Below are 19,898 nucleotides of genomic sequence, written 5' to 3'. Positions count from 1 at the left end.
AAAATACTACAAAATACCTCAAAGTTTTATTATACACTGGAAGAACCAAAACAAAAAAAAAAAACCCAAACAACCAACATTCTTAAACCAAATGTTTGTGTTTGGGGGAGGAAGGTAAGAATGCTTATGTTGTAATTAAGTTGAAAATGAAACATCAATAGTACTGTTTTGGAGGAGCAGCAATAGAAACTCCTACACAAGTTTCTGCCAGCTTGCAATTCTAAATAGGTACAACTTTTCATTTTCATAAGGAGTATACATACAGCAACGCCAAACCATTTTTCTTCACTTGTTTTCTGTCCAGCCACTACTATCAGTTATTACTAAGATCTTCCAAGAGGTAAATATTAAAGTATTTCTGTGGTAGTAAAGAGCCTTTTTTGCCTTTAAAAGATACTTAATTGCACTTCACTAATATGCAAAGATTATTTCAATGCTCAACATCCCCACATTCAGAAAAAATTCAGGCAACAAAAAAAGCCCATCAAAATCTGCACAGTGGTGGGGCTAGCACTGCAAGTACTGCACAATTAATTGGTGCTGTAAAACTTTCAGTTAGTGTCCAACTGAAAAAGAATGGCTTTTTGAAGAATAAAGTCACATGAAGTTAGCATTCAGACACAGTTATATAAAGCACCATAGCAAAAAGTGGTCTCTGAAATTCAAAGAAAAGCAGATAATTTAGCAAAATGATCCTCAGAAAGCCCCATTTACCCTTCTGTAAAGGCAGTTTCACTGTACAGAAATACCAATCCCAAACCAAGGAAGCCTCACTGGTTACAATAAAATTGAAAAGAACACTAATTTAACTGTGGGTGGAGATAATTTAAATTCTCTTTCATCTGCGTTGTATTGGCCATAGCTTGTCTGAAGACTGAGCCTTTTGGAAGTTACGTTCATCTATTTTCAACTCTGACAAGCTGAAAGAAAGCTCACATTCCTCAGTCCATATGGTACAACTAAAAGGTGTCGAAACAATTTGAGGGAATGAATAATATCCATTTACTCAGCACTAAAGAAGTCAAAACGACTGAGGATATGCAAGAAGTAAGATGCAACTTTAAAGATACCATCATTACACTCAATCATGTGTAGGCTAAGTAATGACACACTGACTAAAGATAAAGAATCTACACATCAGAAAATGAAGTTGATGGCCAATATTTAATAACCGATCAAAAATATTTAAGGTAGGATTAGCTACGTTTCCTCCATCAAATTTAAAAGTACTAGCTAACTAAGACAAAGAGTATCTTCTGAGGTTAAGCCAGAAAAAGGGCAAAACAAAAACTCTTGTATCTATACATAGAATAAGTTTTTTAATCCCTTTAGTTTACTAATAAGCACTGAAAACCAGAGAAACAAATATATAGGCTGAGGTAAATATTAGTAATAGGCAACCATTAGTAACATTGCTTACATTTTCAGTAGAAGCTCCATGCAAGATGCAAAAGGCATATAGATTCTTGGAACAGAGTAACCAAGACATGTAAGCGGCCTGTGATAATAGCTGCTCACTTTCAGTATTTAAGACCTGAGTTAAGTCAGTTTAGAAAGAAACAAAAGTTACAAAAAAATTAGAGTTGGCCTGCAGTCACACCTTAACAGCAATATTCAAAAAACTAGCATCAAAATTTAAAGAGAGTTCTGGGACAATATTAGATAGAAAATATTTTTGATATCCTAGAAAGTTAGACGTCTCTGAAACAAGCAATAAACAGTACAGGCAAAGTAATCACTCTCAGATAATACAAAAGATGATACAAAATAGCACTTATCAGGCAGCCTAAAATTTGACGTTACCAAAATATCAAACCAACTCCACAAAAATGCAACCCCCCCCAGATATAACTGGTTCATAATCCATAAAACTATAGGCATGCTGCAACTCTGGAATGCTGAACAACTTCCTTTAATCAAAGAACCTCTGATAACAAGTGACCCCTTCCAAACCTAAGCGCACCGTTCTTTCTGTTTTCTCAAGTCTGCTTCAGACATCACAAATTCTCATCTCCCAACAGTTTTGGAAAAATGCTACTGTTAATTGCAACAAATGAATAGCACATTAGGAAAAAAAATTCTGAAGTCCCTCTCTACAATGGTCCTAAGGAATTTAAAATGTAAAATATGACACTAATAAAATGTTAACTCAGTCTTCAAATTAAGGTGCTGAGGTTAAAAATAAGATTCAGCTCGAGGCAGGCACCAGGAACAGAAAATTTAATTTGAACCAATAAGCATGGCAGCAAAAGTTTTATGGTGATTAATTTCAGAAACAGTTTTCTTGGCTTTTCTTTCTGAAGGTTTCTTTTGCAATTTTAAAAATCCCAAGATAACAACAAGAAGGGAAGGTTTTTACACCAAGTCTGTTCATTGCAAGTTGTGGATCAACCAATAAACCAGCTTTTCAACTCCAGAAGAGCTTATTTTGTTACATTAATTCTTGCACTAAGGAGAAAAATTTACAGGTATGCTCAAAACCACTGATTTTTACTACATTATATGTAAAATATCTAGAATAATATTTGGAATTAACAGAATTCTTTTCCACTGTAGAACATGGTATAAGCAGTTTTTATACTCTTTAGATACGCACAAATCTCTGTGTTACACAGAGTTTGGTTGCTGAAAGTTTAATAGGGTTAAATTGTGGCTTTGACTGTTTTCCTTTGAACTGCTGATACCTAACAGGGGAACCTTAGCATTTCCACATGACGCGTTGATCATTCCAAATAAAGCAGATTTATGACTGTTTTCTGTCAACCTTCATATCACAGGTCTTACCAATATGGCCCTGGAGAGCACATGTGAAATGCTCTTCTTCACAGATCACTTTAACTATTCAAATTTTTGCCCTACAGAGGAGGGTTTGTATAAACTGCTAACATAAGTACAGCTATTGAGAAAGAGCATTTCAGTCACTCCGATCACCATCAGGCATCACACAAGAATTTCACTGTGAAGTAACTATGAACAGCAAACAAGCCATATTTCTGGTGCAAGTTCAAACCAGCAAAAATTAAAGAAAAAAGCACAACTACTGTCTTGTTAACTATACCCACTATTCTGAAAAATACTGTATTTTACAAGCCACACATCATTCTTCACACTGATCCCTAACAATGTCAGGCTCCTATCGTCTCTTTAACCACCCTGAATACAATAAACAAAGCACAGACCCTAAAAGCTCTGTCAAAGAATAAACATACATAAATGCATTCATCTTTGTGTGCAAGACAGATGCTAGTATAAAATACATACTGACAGGGACAGAAACCGAAGTGTTCTAAGGTGGTTTAAATTTTCGCTTGCTTCCTGGGGACTGTGGCTGGTGTGCGTAGCTATCCTAATTGCTTTAACAGCTAAATTCTGTACAGTAAAATTAAATTTGTTTTGCTTCAGCAACTTCCAAAGAGCAAAAATGACATTTTCTGGAGGCTGAGGTTTTGTGTTACATTTCGGTGGTGTTTAAAATTCTTTCAATGCTAGAAGTATGATTAGACTTGATAGTTCCCTTTTTAAAATTCATTAAAGCTGCAAATTCTGAATGACTGCAAGGGAGTTCAGCGCTCACCTCCAACTGAATTTCATTAGTTTTGGCACAGTTGAGAGTATAAAAACCCAACCTATATCTGTAATTATATTATAAACACAAGAAATACATATTTAACATCAGGCACAGTGCAAAGGATTTATCATCAGCTGAAAGCCGTATACTGTGACAGACATGGTATATTAAAATATTCATTAAAAACAACTGGAGGAGGAATTCTAGGTTGCTGAAGTGAATTAAAAGTTAGATTAAAATCACATACAAGATACTTCCTGATATCTGAATTACTAACAAAGTATGAGCATAAAATTATGCTGGAGATGTCTACCATGTATTATTAATGGCATAACAGTAGGTCTTCTGGTATTTTTACTCAGTTCTTCAGATTTCTAAGCAAGCAAAACCCAAGTCATAAAAATCGCAAAATAACAAAATAAATTAGGGAATAAAAAAAAAAGTTCCCAGCTTTCCCTGCACTATCTCCCAAGCATCATTTGTTTCTTCAACAGTATTTCAGTGAACCTGCAAGATTAATAGACTTGGAAGGCAACTACATAAGGCAAAACACAACACAAACCATGTTGCACAGCATAAAACTAACCACTACTTGACGAGAATTAAAGATTGAAGTTTATGTTAGAAAATAGTTCGCAGATATCTCCTATGGAGCTTAATAGTACCTGAAATACCTGGTACAGACTGAAGCAGCCTGATGTTTTTCAAAATCGAGTAAATGTTACAAAACCTATGACAACTTGATACTATTTTTCTTGATTTAAAAAAAGTCTGTAATAGAAAAAATAATTCTATCCACACTAACTTTGCAACACATTCAAGACTGAATTCTGGTATGGTTTGGGTTTTTTAGTCTACAATATTTAATATGATTTCCTCTAATTAGATGCTCTAGCATAGTCTTGGTATTGGAAGAAAGCTCTTCCTTTAATATCCAGCTGACTCTTACTTCTAATAATTTCAGATCAGAGTTCATTACAAAACCCGTCAAGTACAGTAACTCAGTTCAACATGTGTATTTCACAGGGCTTTCAGACATGCCAAGAGGTTTTAACATTCCATGCTCACTTAAATGTGCAAGATATGTGGATCAACAACAAAAAGGGCTAAACCCTCAAAAGGAAAGTAATTTTCATTGTTAGTGCTTCCTAAGTTACATTTGTACATGAGCAATAACAATGTTAACTTGCAACACGAAAGCACAGAGAAACTAATGAAACTGAAAATTCAGACGCTAAGGTTAGATTCCAGTCTTATAGACTGTATAAACAAATTTCTCAACATGCAAACGTGGGAAATCGTAAGTGTATTTTTGAATCATATTGATATCGCATTTAAGAACCGGCCTCTAAGACACATTTAATTTTATTAGGCTTGTTTATCTGTTGATGCAGTGGCAACAATCAAAAAAGTCACAACTCAAGAACTGGCTAGTCTACACTACCAACTTCACGAGACACAGGGCTACTACCTACAGAACAGGTATGATCATAGTGTTTTCCATGAAAAACATGGACCACTAAGAGCATACGTCATGTCAATCAACAGCCACATCACTCAGACCTCTCTTCAGCAACTGCACCTTTGCAGTAATATGCAAATTATATGCAAGATACCTTTGCAGTTTCTGTGTACAAACTATATGAAATTGCAACACAGAGTATATAATAATTTCATTTTGTATTTGCACACAACAAATTATGTGAATTTGAACCCATTTCACTGCAGAAGCATAAACTGCTTTCTAAGGTACATCCAAAGATTGTTTTATATAAATATTCAGTGTAATACAACACTACTCTTGTTTCAGTCACTGTTGTAACTTTCAGTCATATCATACTATTAGATATATTTCTAGAAGAGACCATGTTTAATTTAATTACCCAGTGCAACAGACAATGGAGTTTGGATAAACAATTCTTGCTGCCTCAAAATTAAAAGCAGAAATGCAAGATTTGCGATTTTCATCACTGATCAAAGCACTCCTCTCCATTGCCAAATGTCCAAAATAGCAGCCGGTTGCTCATCTGGCCAAGGGAGGTGATATTAACTCCCCCTCCAGCTCCTCCAGTGCCAGGGCTCCCCCGGGCAGCAGCTGCAGCCCCCTGTTTGCAGGGCTCAGCATTCCCCTGTCACCACAGCACTGCTGGCTCCCATGCCGGCAGCTTTGTCAGCTCCTGCATGCTCGGGCCAGGAGCCGGGGGACTTACGTCACACGCCAGCCATGCCACGATGCTCCTCGGCTTGCTCCACTGCTTCTCCCCAGATTTTGAGACTGCAGCAGCCTGTCTTCCAGCCCTGTTGGAAACAGAGACAATTACCCAAATGCAGAGGCAAAAAAACCCCACTTTTTGAGTTCTATCGAGCTTGGTCAGCAGACGGCTAAAACCTCTCAATAAGCAGCTGTAGTAACACCAATAAAACCTCTGAAGTACTGCACTTCAACTGTTCTATTTACATCAATCATTAGAAAACACACATCCTCAGTGATACAGGTGAGTGAAATCAGTAGAAGAGATATGTAGGATACACCACAGTAGATTACTTTTAATAATGTATTTTATCTCTGTTAGGTCTAAAGAAATGAATTCCCCTTAGAATAAGCATGATCTAAGCTTTCAGAAATTGAACAGGCTGATTTTCATAAAAGAAATAACATAACCGTCATATGAAGCAAGAGAAACACTTAAATTTTATTTAAATTCTTACCAATCTCTCCGCAAAAAAAAACAAGTTGCATGCTCTATTACCAGCAATCTTCCTTTATTAGTATCTCAATAATGAGACATTTTAATCAGCTAAAAGTGATAGCACAGGTCAAGCAGAACCACTGTGCAAGAAGCTTGCTTTAGTCTTAACTAATCTGACTTTCCACTGCACTATAAATGCTTTTTTCTTGGTTACATAAATAATTAAAAAGCTTCCAAAGTTAACTGACATTAAAAACAATTGTTGAAAACACTAAGGATAAACTTCTTTCTTATATGCTACATTTCCCTTTGTTTTAAATATTCACTACCACTTACACATCAGCATCGTTTAATTTCTACTTTTTAGACCAAATGAAAAACAGACATGAGGGGGGAATAAAGTTTCAGCTGGAGTGACTACAGATGTATTGGGGAGAGGGAATGACAACAAACAATTCAGAGTAGGCTTCAAGAAGCTTATTGTCAAGAATCACATACAGTTAGAAAAAATTAAGACTTTTGCTAAGGTCATTTAAGCATATTTTTTTTTTTAATTCAATAATGCAGTATTTAGCTTCTATTTCTATTTTGCCATCTGTATCATCAAATAAGCTCTGACACAGTTTAACGCCTTTTGAACACTTGTGAGCAACTCCTAGTGCTGACAAGACCTAAATTCTACTTTAGGTGAAGAGCACGGCAGAGGGCAGTCTCTACATCAACGAATGAAAAACTGAAAAAAAGAAACACAGTTTAAAAAAGTAGCCCACAGAAACAACCAACACTATAGTTCATTAGCTGGTCTGACACACACATTACCCCCAACCAGCACATAGATTTATTACCCTAGTATCCCACTATGGCTTAGATTAATAGGCTACAGCTATGCATACATTTGAATACCCAGCTCTAATCAAGTCTTTAGCACCAATAATCCCTGACTGACAAGAAACATTATTTTCTTCATTTTCTATATGAGTGGATAACACAGATTTCTACAGGCTGTAATGTAAAGATGATAGTACAGTGAAAGAAAAAAAGAATTGTCTTAATTTAGCAGTTATTCCAAACGTTTAGAAACCTTCAAGCATAACAAATGAAGAGTAAGAAATTCCTAGAATTCCAGGGGATGTTAACAGATCTCACAGGACAGCCAGAAGCATGATAACGAGACAGTCGTTTCTTATCACCTATTCACAGACAGTTAAGATTTCAGATTTCATTGTCTTAGAAGTAAACATGCCTGTCCTTGATTTAAACAGTGGTCATATTCTCTGTGAAATTAAAAATACTGCTGCTATTTTAGTTCTCTAATAAGATTCCCCCACCCTCTTCAAATTATATCCTTTTTGTCTTGGGCTCTTGCATCCTGGTCTCATTTTAATCCCTATATTTTTTAACATGCTATTTTTAATGTCAATGCTTGCCACTGCTTCACTACATATAACGTAGTACTAATAGTAAATGTACATGTGTACTAATAAGTAAATGACACGCACTTCAGAGAGGTGATTGAATGAAAACTATACTAACTAATCCCAAATTAAAGTGAAAATGCAATGTTCCATAATTTACATCATATCTGACATTTAAATTCATACAAAATGTCATTAGTTTAGTCCTCCACAGCAAGTTGTTCTTAAGCCATATTTACAATATTCTGTGGAAAAAGAAATTTCTTCCTTACTTACATTTTAATATTCTGATACCTGGTGAATCCAATAAACACATTTAGAAACATCATCTAAAGAAAAGGGGAAGACAGACACTCCTCACAGGCTTTCATCCAAAATACTGAAACATTACCTATCTAATTCAACAGCCTTCAAAGAGGCTAGACACAGGGACCAAAACTGTCTTTCAACTTTATACGATTGAGCTATAGGCTTTGCAAGTTCAAAAAGCAAAGTCTCACAACACTGTGTAACAAAGACATGTGCTATCTTCTTTTATGTGCACTTCCTCCTTGGGCTCTCTTTTCAACACTTTTTTGCAATATTATCTGAAAGGGCGACAGCAAAGTGATTTCTTTTTCTAAATTATTGTCCTTAATGATTTAACCTGATTAGCCCCATCGCTATATTACTCGTAGAGGGGTGTGTGTGGGGTGAGTAAGGATCCTATGATTTTTTTTTTTTTTACCACAAAAATTAGTTGAGACTTTTGAAGACTGAAATTCTGAAATACAGAACATAAACCACAAAATTGTATGACTGATGATCTCTGCACTTCACAGAACTCACGGTCACTTATGCACCACAAGCTCAAAACAACCACATCTCATTTAAGCTCTTCTCTAGTTATTTTTGTGGGGGTCTCTGATGTACAAGTTTTTCATTCCTAACCTCATCTGAGATTGTGATGACTGTTCCACTGAGCAAACCCCTAAAAAACTGCTGCATAAATTTTAGAAGTGTCCTTCTGAAGGATTTTCACTCGATGGGCATAACCCCCTAAGGTTTTCTAATTAACATCACATTTACTTGCTTTTCTGAAGAACACTGTAAGCAAGGCATACCAGCCATGCAGCGTATGTCAGTTTTTTTCTACGATACCCATTTCATTATTATTACTATGCTGAGATGTCCTGTTCAACAAAGAAGATAGAAGCTCTTGCTACTATAGAATAAAGAAGCCATCCTCAAACAGGATAAATGTGATGGATAGCTATGGTGAATATATCCCCAACAAAATAGTTGGTCACAGTCGCAGTTTGCAGAGAAGGATTATGCTCAAGTAAATATGTGTACATGAAATCTGCTGGAATGCTTCTCACTCCTGACAAGTTGAAGACAAGTAGCAAAGTCAGAACTCAAAATTTTTGCAGACCGAAACAACTGTTCAGAACTTGCAAAATGTTGTAGTTTCTTTATACTGCATCAGTCGTGTTACTTAATATTTGCAGAACATTTCAGTAATTTCTTCAGCAAAATCGCGTAATTCATATGTTTGTGCACAGCTAAGTCCTCAACTGCTAGCACAGAACAAAGCTGACTAGGCTTTCAAGGGTGCCCTACTTTTGGATCCTTTCAAAAGAGATCCCATAGTTCATGAATTTATGACAAGAACCAGAAAATAGACTGACTGTCAGTACGATTCCTTGGACTGTTATGCTGGGCTAGTTTGCTGCTCCCAAAGACTGCAGTCTCCTAAGTCTTTCTCTTGACTCCTCCCTTATCCTCTCCACTTTTGGGATGTACAGCCAATACCTTCTCTGATTGCTTTGAAGCTTGTCAAATCTCTCTGAGTCATCTTAATTCAACAAGACTGTAGAATGTTACAAAATATTTTTGTTTGTTTGTTTTTGGTCAAAGTAGCATGCTAAAACAGCTCACAATAATCTGAAAGGACAGGACTGGCACAAGGGGCAGAAGCAAGTGGTTGAGACCAGGGAGGACAGAGACAAGCAGAAACTCCCCCCACCTGCAGCAGAGCGCCAACTCCAATGGAATCTCATCTCATGGAACCATACTCTTGAGATTCTTTTTTTATTATTATTTTTTTATTTTTTGCAGGGGAAGTGGATGAATTCACACCAAAAGCTCCTGATTTTGAAAGAACTTTCATCTTAAAAAACCCAAGCAAAACCCACAAAAAAAAATCCCACCACAAAAAAAGCAACCACACACCTACAACCACTTGCATCTCTTCCTGATGATGTAAACAGGACAGTTAAATAACCTATTGGTTTCTCTTAAGAGGCACAACCTGAGACACTGTGGGTGTAAAGGACCACAAAACTTGCATTTATCTTCAAGCATATTTCCTCCCAGACAAAAATGATAAATTGAACATCCATGTCTTGAGATCACTATTAAAGGAGGTCCTACTGAAAAGTCTGAACATCTCTGCACATTCATTACTTGAAGATACTCAAGCGTATTGTCAACCTATTATCTTTGTGCAAATAGTATAAACACACTAGATGAGAATCTGTGACAAAGAGTTGATTTTTTTAATACACAGTGGACAGCAATAAGGGATAAATCTTAATTTGCTGAGTGCCTGCTGAAGAAGGCATAAAATGGTACACCTACTGGTCAAAGATTAATTGAAATAAAAGTACTACTACCTCAGGCATACGTACACCCACACAATGGAATTCACACATGGGTAAACACTTGGAAATGGACGAAAATTACAAATCACCCTTATTTCAAACCTTCCCAATATTTACCACAAAGATCTGTTAAACTTATGGGAACAACACCAACCATGACTGAAACACTCATGCTCATTCCTTGGTCATACTATAAGGCAAGACTGCTGAACAAACTTATACCACACAGTAACTTAAAACACAGGTCATGAGGAAAACACCTGTAGAAAAATACTTTATGTGAAGTATTACCAAAATTTCACTATAGGATGTGAAAAATAAAATTCTTTGTAAATAACCTACATTACTAGACTTCATAATAAAAATGCATGAGAAAGCTTCACAAAGGCTATAAAGACATGACATTAGAGACCTTCTGTACCTTATAAAAACAGTCTCTTTCTTTCTCTCCTATTAAACGTAAGTGGACTCTTGGGCCTAATGTTAGCAATCAGTTACACAAATTAAGATAAAATCCTGAGAGGAACATAATTCTGCAAATTGAATTCAAGAACATAGGCACTGTGGCTGCAGAGCTCTTTCACAGTTCAACTCTTTTGCTAAATCAAAGAAAGTACATTCAGTTTCTGGAACCTTGTTAAAGCAGATACTCTTTTTATTAAGAAAACATCAGAAATTTGTCAAACTCACAGGAATGTAAGACTGTCTTCCATGTGAAGAGAGGCAAACTTATTTCATAAGTAGTAGTGCAATAATTCTGTCCAGAAACCCACGTTATCATTTGAGCTGTTGAACTAAGACATTAAACATCACTATACAAATCAGGGAAAAACACTGGTAAACTAAGTAATGTAAGTCACTCCACGGAACTCTCAAATCACGCCAAGATTCAACACCTAGGAAGATGGAATTCAGCAGAAATCTCTCTACCTAACATCAGGGAGTGAATCTTCTAATGCAATGAAGTTCCAACACACTTGAACTTGAGGAAGTATTTCCTCACAATTCTTAAACTAATCAAGCTGAAGATGACTCTTCAAACAGTAATGTTAAAAACTTGGTTTAAAAACATTTTCCTTCTTTGGTAGCATCCTTAAAGCCTTCTTCCTTCCCCTAATTTGAGAATTGAAAGCTGAACACTGAGTTCTTTCCATAAGCAAAAAAATTCTCAACCATCTTGAATGTTCTGTGCCAGTGAAATGGATAAACAGTGAAAGGTATGTTAACCTATACTTTATACTTGCTTGTACTTACGAGTGTACACAATTACTCTTTAAAAAAAAAAAACCCAACATAAATTTTGCCCCATCATTAGAACTTTCTGAAGTGTCTAACAACTAAAACTAGTTCCATAAACTCGTATTACCTACTACTACCCACTACAATAAAGAAAATTGTAACAGAAATAGAAAATGGAAATCACAATTCAGGAATAGCCAGTCTGTTCCCTGTACAAGTCAAAATTCATTAACTGGCCCCACTTTACCTTTCGTGAGTAGTTTTTACTGTCATAAAACTCAAAATAAGTTTCTCAAAAGAAAAGTAGAAAAGAGCTATGATATCTGGACACTTCTACCTGATATGACTGTGCATCAAAATCTAATGGATGCATGATAATGAAACTTCTCTACAACAAAATTTTCCTCCTGGTGCTGATGTCATATCTCAGTAATTCAGATATTTCGTAATGGGAAATGAGAAGACAGGAAGAACTGATGAACACGGGATATCTTTTCGTTTCACCACTCAGTGAATTGTATAGGTGTTATACAAAAGGGCACAGGACATTAAGAATACATTCAAAAAACTTGTTGAGCAATACTTCGAAGAATCACCCAACCCCTTAAACAAATACCTAAAGATTAAGTTTGTACAAGTTCTACATACCAGTGATGCAAACATGTTCATATGCATTACACCAACATAGGTGATAAATCTCTTCAAAGAAAACATCACAATACTTTATTGTCCCAGTATCTAGAACTTGGTCATCGGGTACTTCTGAATCAGAAAGTAAGAAGTCTGTGTCCCAAAATAATCCCAATCACATAAACTTTAAACGGTGCCATTTATAGCCACTTTAGGTAGCAGCATCTTCACTAATCATTGTTTAGTTTCATTCCAAAAGAACCATACTATTGGCTCCTTTGGAACAAACTTATTAGAAGTTTAAGCTTCATAAGAACACACTGATGCCATCCAACTGAAGATAAACTGCTATTAAATTCAAAACCCTAGAGCCAAATTTCCCATAATTAAGCTTATCTAAGAATGTAAGCTGCATATTTGGCAGTTCTACTTTGGGTTAAAGAATAAAGCCTTCAGTAAATTAGCCTTTAACAGGTTTTACTACACTAATCCTTTGAATAAAAAGAACCATAACACTCTGGGCTTAAGATACTTCTTTCTTAAATTCACATTTACATAACTGTAAAAATACAAACTTTTGAGTGGAAGTACTACTTTGTAAATCCTTCAGCAAAATTACGATCCTGGATGCTGCCCTCTCATGCAGAAACCACACAGACAGGTGTTTTCCTCTAGAGGTGGAGACAGACCAGTAATCTAACACCAGCCTTATGTACAAGACTGCACTGGTAACACACTATGACACTGAAGCATTCCAGAAAACAGTGTTACAATTATGAAGTTATCCCTAGCAAAACTGAATACTAAAACATGCCAGAAATACCAGCAGTCACCGTCAGTGAGGCAGTCAGACCAGCTTGAAATATTCTCAGCACTTTTGCCCCAAAACTGGCAGCCTTGCCCTGTTGCAAAACCAGGTGTCAAGACTCCAATTGCTGCTCTGCAGACCACCACCAGAAGCTGCATACAAGTATCAATGCCAGCAAAAATGGATTTTGATTTTCCCTGAGAAAAGCCAGAGAAGGGAATGAAAATGCAAGGGAGGAAAAGGGGGAGAGTCTAAAAATAAATGAGCAATTTTTCATTCAAGCAATAATCAAAATAATACCAGAGTCGAACTACTCTAAATGACCTGCTTGTATAAAAAGCAGAATCCAGTGTCAAAGGGCAAGGCTAAGGTGGCAAAACAGACAGCAAGAGCACTAACTGGATGCAGGGCCTGGTGCCAATATCAGCATTTCTATACGCTGCTCAGGAATCTGCCACTGTCTTTACATGAGGTTTTTCAGATCAAAGAGGTCAGCCAAATAGTAACAGCAAAGAGTGAAAGCCGTGGTCCACTGGAAGACAAACTCTGCCTCCTTTGGAAGACAGGGGGATGAAGAAAAAGAGTATTTTCGCCAAGTCAAGTATAAGAAATGTGATGAAAATTAAACTGAGAATGTTATGTGTGTAGAAACAATAACAACCTAGTCTGGTGAATCTACCTTGTCAGCAACAGGAAAAAGCAGCAAATTTTGCAGAGAAAAACTCTGAATACCACTGTGAAGCACCAGAGCTGTAACAAAAGCACAACACACTTAACACCTTCACTGCAGTTACCCTAAGAAACAGTCAGGTTTACAGAAGGGGTTTCAGTTGAGAAACTTTGTCCGGACCCAAACCATACCCATCTCTAGTGTCTGACAGGCAGGAAGAACTCTAGTTACTCTATGTCCACGCTTTGTCACTGCAAAGCTTGGAAATACTTGGTCCTGCTCTTGCCTAGTAATTTGAGGAGACTCGACCAGCTGAAACAGAAAACTACTTTTCCTAAACATAATTTTTCAAGATTTCACTGCAGCAAATTCTCACAATGCACTGGAGCAGCACAGCTGAAAAACTTCAGGATGCAATGCTACACATGACCCACTGCCTCAACACGCACACATATCTGTGTTTCAGAACAATCTCGAGTTACAGCCTCTACTTCTTCCTACCAGCTTTCCCACTTGAGCTTAGGATATGATTCTGCAAGATGGAGACGACCCACACCTTACTCCAAATCCCTTTCCTCACTTATTTTACACTGGCTTTGGCATCAATAGATCTCTCCACGAGCCAGCCTAGTGGAATACAACAGCAGAAAACAAACCCAGGAGAAAGATAACTCCCCTTCTCAGTAGCAAAAAGCTCTAATGTGAGATGACCTGCACATAAACACTGGTTTCTCTTCATCACGAAAATGACTGCAATTTTTAACCAGTTACAGATTTTTAAAAGCTAAGTTGTTACCAACTCTTCCTAGGCACAGAAGAGCCAGTTTACACCTAAAAAAAATCAGACAAAATGCATACAAGAAAATTCCACGTGCTCTTGTGTTTAAGTGAAAGAACAAATATAATCCAAAACCGCACCAAAATGGTGCGGTGTGATCAGCAACAAATGATTCAGGAACAGAGAAGTACCCAAAGGTAACAGAGAGAAATTAAGAGACATGCTTTCCCTGCATGTCAGATAAAAATCAGGATGGCAGTGAACGCTATCAGCTTTCTCAATTTCAGAAGAAATTTACAAATTTTCAGAAGAAATCTACAAATACAGATTTAGGACTAGGATTAGGGTTTGTGGATGACAGTTACAAATGGGAGCTTTGGGGCTCTGGCAAAAATGAGAATTATAGAATCAATTAGAATGCAATCCAATAATTTCACCCAATGCAAATAAGGCTACAATGTAAGCAGTATTTTCTTGATGGCTACCTGAATTGTTGCAGACTATTTCAAATTATCTGTCACTAGTGGCATTTTTTCAAATGTATTAGGTCACATTATGAGGAAAATACTTGATCCTTTCTTCTAAAAACAAGATTAGACTAGTCTCTGTTAAGATAAATCAATCAACGTAATTTATAGAAGTTAGGGAACTTCAGTTTTTCTCTTATACAAAGAAAGTAATGCACACCTTCACCCAGAAAAGGTTTTGCTCATTTTCTTACAAGAACTAGAAGGGTCTAAAGATCAATAGTGTAAATTATAGAGACACACCAAAGTTTACACATGAAACAAAGTAAGGAAACACACAAAAGGATGTACAGATAAGGAACAGCCTACAGAAGTTAAATCATGCATTTTTAATTAAAAGAAACACAGGCTATTCAACAAAAGTTAGACCAAAAACTGGTTTGCTTACAAAAATAAACCACTTAAATTTCATCACTTTAAGATTTTATTAAGGACTGTGCACAAGAGGATCCAAATAGCTGCATAAACTGAAAACTATATCCAAATACAAGGATATAATTCCAGTCAACCCATCACACAGCTATAGCAGCTAAATAGTACTGATAGGACAGTGCTGTTCGCTCCCTCCATGCCCCAGCTCAAGGGGGGAGGTATCTGGACCTCAGATTGTCTCAATGATTTTTTTCCAACCACTAATTATTTCTTTTTTCACCACAGGACTAGGTGATTGAATATAATCAAGAGCTCTGACATAACTGCAGGTCACTTAAAAACAGTTTTCTAGCACAATTTTCAAAGTACCACTCAGTACATTGGCTGGAACTAAATACATTTTGAATCTGCAATAAAAATATTTTAGTCAATGCTCCCAGTAAGCATTAAGAGACTGTGAAACTTTGCATAACGACAAAGCCTGCAGATATGAGTTTAGAGGACAAGACAGGGACAAAAAAAAAAACCAACGAAGTGACACTCTGTGAAGGTCCTGGGTCAGGCACAATTGGCAGTGGCCTGAAATAAATAAACCATGCTGAATTTAATTTCTGTCTGTGCTATGCTAGCCAGGCTCTTCAAGTTCTTGACAACTTATTAGCTCAGATACCTGCATTTTAATCATGACTAAAGAGAATGGGGCTCTCAGACAACAGGTTGCTCCCTCCCTGACGCTCCAGCACACCCCGCAGTGTGGCTCTGCAGGGTCCTGGCCAGGTGGGTAGGCTACTGTCCAGGTACCAACCTTAAATTCCTTTTACTCACTAGAACATGCAACTATTGTTCCTACAGCTACAATATAGTCTAATTATGAAGCCATTTCATATGGTCTTTCAGGCAAACTTGAGTAGATTGAAAATAATACAGAATTTTAACTGAGAATTGAAATATCACATTCTAGGCCAGTAAAATCAGTTTTGAAAATATTTCAATTTTGTTAAAAAGTTAGAAAGTTCAAAAAGTAACAGCAGATGCTGTAGTCCTGGATTTTCCATTTTTCAGAAGTACAAAAGCAAGTCTTTGGGCTTTATAGTTTAGTTAGGCCTAGAAACCAGACAAGGGTAGCAGAGATATGATGCAGTATTAGTTTTCTAAAAAGCCTAACAGGTTAGCCCAACTTCTAACCCAGCTTCTAACTGTGAATAGCACTGGTACCTTACTGGAAAGCAGCTCCTCTGATGATTGTACTAATGCCTCACAGACAGAAGTTTATTAGCAGCTCTGCACATTACTTTAATTTCCACCGCCCCTCTGGGCACTCGTTACGTGCACTCTGTGTGATGCTAGGGAAAAAAACAAGGTTCCAAGATTATGCTTTCTAATTTTGCAGAGTGAGAACATAGGTTCTTGCCCTAAGGAAGCATTTAATACTGAGATTTTTTCAGTAAGGGAGAAAAAAGAAACAACCAAAAAAACCCAGAGACTTTTCTTGAACAAGCCAAGAACACTAAAGTGACTTTACCATTTTGTTTGGAACCTGAGCATATAAAACAACAGTCACTTTTTTCAAATAATGTCAGAAAAATACTGACCTCCTGAACAAGAGCTGCAACACCGTTCACATGCCAATTACTCAGAGCAATCAACTGGCAAGTCCGGTCACTGGGTTTAATCTTTAGTGCCAAACCAACCGTGTTAGTGAGGCAAATCAAAGCAGGTATATCTGATTTTCTGTGTGTCTCGATGGAGTTTCTAAATTTTATCAATACTTTTTACCATCAGCTACTTAGGAAACAGAAACAAATTTTGGGATGTGGATTATCTACTATCCATTATTTCTCTTTTGTCACTTCAAATTGAATAAGTACAACGCAATTTAGGTCAGATTATACCTTAAATCCATTTGAAAATTTGAAAACAATCAATGCAATAGCCATTAGTGATTAGCAGTGGAAACCACAGACTAATCACCCAGGAACCCCAATACTTACAATAATGCATTCAATTTTCCAAGTCAAGTCTACAATCTTTGCTTTAAAGCTGCAAAAAGTTTCTCAAAGCAACCATTTTATCCTTCTGACATATCTGTTTACCAGAGACACTGTTAAATAAAATGGTCTTATTCCACTCAATTTAAAGAAAGGATTTGAGAAGAGTTGTACTTCTCTGGTCCCCAGAGACTGCAAATCATCTCAGTGATGCAGGCAAAGAATCCTGTTCCAGCACTACCAAGGCTACAATGCCTGCAACAACAAAATTTATTTTTGCAAAGTAGAAATAATAGAGCAAAACTAGGAAGGTTTAGGTATCCCACAGATGGTCAGACTTCATCCACCACTTCCAGGAGTTTTGGAACTTGAACCAAAAGTTTCACACGCCCTTTTCCAACTGACCGATTGGTTGCAACATACTTATCTATCTAGTATGTATTTTCAACCTGAAGCCAGCTGACATTCTATATTAGAAAACTATTTACTCAGATCTATCTAAAGAAGAACATCCAACAGAATAAACATTCATAACTGCCTTGTTCTTGATGAATTCTACATTTATGAAAAGAGATATAACTCTTTCCAGATATTTAGTCAACATTCAGAGATTAAAAATATGCTGTTCCAGAAAAAAAAAAATCACCTAAAAAATTAATTATTGAAATCAGAATCTATTATTTGAGGTCAATAAGATTTATGAATATCTTTGCACTCCACTAACTCAAATTATTATAAGTATGCACCTATATTCTTTAAAGACCAGTTCTGGAATTTTGAAAACAAACAAGGGGTATTTATTAGAGAATTTTAAGTTTTAACAAGCTAAACCCATAAACATACTTCTAATGCTTTCTTATTCCTCTAAACTTCAAGCACCCATTCAAATAGCTCCCATGCACAGCATTTCAGTCTGACTTTGAGTAATAGGTCTCACCACTTTTCACAATGTCTCTAATTTGCTTTTGGTTCCGCACACCCTGTGGTGGTGTATATTGGATTGATGCAGAGCATTTCTGGATGGTTCTACACTGCAAGTCTGGAAACCAAAGCCAGTGCAAATTTTACCTGCTAAATAAAAATTTTCAGAAATATACCTGTAAGAATATGCTAATGTAATGATATATGAATCCTTGATATCTGAAATGGTGTAACTGTCAGCAACAATATGTTTGATTGTTTATGGGTTTCTCAAAATACAAGTCAGAAGTTAGACATGGAATTTGTTGCAAATAGATCATAAAATAAGGCCCACTATTATTTCTTGTGTTTGGTTTTTTTTTTCCAAATAAAGAAGAAAATAAGACTGCGTAAGAGGCTGAGCTGAAGGGACAGCAAGCTTAAATTAAAGATGTTGATAGACAAGCTCTAGCAAATCTTGTTGTAGCAGATTAAGTTACTATCCTCAGCTATAGACTCTGCTCCCATCAGAAGTCACTGACACCAAAGCAGAGTTGGCAGAAGGGGACATGTGCTGACACCTCAGCCACTTCAGTGCTAAGACCAGCATTTTAGTTTGGGTCCTCTCCCGCAGATATTACTCTATGAACAGAAATGAACAAGGAACAACTTCTGCTAATTCTACAAATGATGAACTAGAGCAGAGGAGCTCAGCAGGGAAAGGTAGAAACCTGACATCACCAAATCTGGCAAGATTTCCCAGAGCTATATTTGCAATCTAAATTTCTTCTAAAGTAGCCAGAATCAGATGTGCCACCTGTCACAAATCTATCCAAGAATGAAAAAAAAACAAACACAAAAAACACAAAAAACCCCACACTCGCCAAAAAGTGTCAAAAGCACAACTTAAACTGTTAAACAATTAGTAATTAAGTTTCACAGGCAATGATTAGTCATATTACATACCTTAAAGGCTGAATACTCAAATTCAAATTAGCTTTAAGAAATCAAGAACTGAGGTTTTGCATGGAATTTTAATTACCACATGAAGTCCCAACTACAGAAGTTATAAGCAGCACTAGCACACATAATACCAAAAGACCAGTGTTAAATATCTTTCTGAGATTTGACAGGAGTGTGCACTTAAGAGGGAACACAAACTAGCCTACACTTACTACCCAGCCACTTAGGTATGCAGCTGCATTCATTAAATATTTGTATAGAAAAGACTTTAAAAATATTGACAGAAGGAGAAACTGTATGAAGTTCTCACCAACAGAAGTCAGAGACTGGCTTAGGGAATGAAGCATACATAAATTCAAGTTTGCAACTCAAGTTGTAAAATTTAAAAAAAAAACCAAACAACATATATACAAATATTTAATACCTTACTACTCCAGAAGTGGTTATTTCAGATTTTGTACAACCTATTCTTGAAACTTATATTGTTCAGTTATCACCCTAGTACTTTTTATTAGAATTAAACACATACAACGCTTTACTTCATACAAGGTTTATAAATTAAGAACCACCACTGATCAGCCATGGAAACCACACTCAATGCTTCAAAAAGAGCTTGTACCTAATAAGCAGGCCTAACTGTTACTTCTGCAGATTGCCCCCTCCCACCCACCTTTAACCGAGACTTTTAGCTTCTAAGATGTCTTT

The 19,898-nt window shown here is 36.5% G+C and overlaps 1 protein-coding gene across 1 annotated transcript in view; it reads right to left on the bottom strand.

Annotated features, from left to right (window-relative positions):
* The window catches only part of MPP5 (membrane protein, palmitoylated 5 (MAGUK p55 subfamily member 5)), a 49,508-nt gene extending 30,095 nt beyond the window's left edge, over positions 1-19,413 (bottom strand). The window contains exons 1-2 of the mRNA XM_009883475.1: positions 19,402-19,413; positions 13,775-13,779 (exon numbers count right to left, since the gene is read on the bottom strand). The gene's annotated coding sequence lies outside the window, so the exon portion shown is untranslated. The remainder of the gene's footprint in view (positions 1-13,774; positions 13,780-19,401) is intronic.
* Positions 19,414-19,898: the final 485 nt, after the last annotated feature.

This window comes from Charadrius vociferus, unplaced genomic scaffold, assembly GCF_000708025.1.
Source record: "Charadrius vociferus isolate BGI_N301 unplaced genomic scaffold, ASM70802v2 scaffold34, whole genome shotgun sequence".
NCBI classification, from domain to species: domain Eukaryota; kingdom Metazoa; phylum Chordata; class Aves; order Charadriiformes; family Charadriidae; genus Charadrius; species Charadrius vociferus.
This window is presented reverse-complemented; position numbering and strand designations above follow the sequence as displayed.